A 539-nucleotide genomic window follows, 5' to 3' on the forward strand; every position below is an offset into this window, starting at 1 on the left:
CCCTCAAGTTCTTTGTGAATTTGAACATCTAACTTTTGGTTAACAAAGTCTTTAAGTATTTACTATGCTACCAGGACTCATTTTTATACTCTGTCGTTGTTATGTCCCACCTGCGACTCGTAGCTACCCTATGTACAACGACTCTGAAGTTTCCCTGTCTGGAGCCAGGCTCATTAACTTTGACATGTCTACCACCTTTGCATCAGTTATAGTTTCAAAACATTTCATCCTGGGTCTTCCTCTCCTGTGCTGCCCCTCTGCATTTCCAAACATGATATCCTTCTCCAAGTCTTAGTCATTCCTGGCTATGTACCCAAAATAGGAGAGAAAGGGTTTCAAAATCCTAGCCTGCAAGAAGAAACTTGGTTTCATCCTCTCCAAGACAAATCTATTGTTTTCTTGGTGGTCCATGGTATGTTGAAGACTCTTCTCCTGCACCACAATTCAAAGGCATTGATTCTTCTTCTCTCATCCTTAGTCATTGTCCAGCTCTCTAATGCATCACAAGCAATTGAGAAGACCATGGCCTAGATTAGGCA

Source organism: Elephantulus edwardii, unplaced genomic scaffold, assembly GCF_000299155.1.
Source record: "Elephantulus edwardii isolate Elephantulus edwardi_28Jun2011 unplaced genomic scaffold, EleEdw1.0 scaffold00525, whole genome shotgun sequence".
In the NCBI taxonomy this organism is placed as follows: Eukaryota; Metazoa; Chordata; class Mammalia; order Macroscelidea; family Macroscelididae; genus Elephantulus; species Elephantulus edwardii.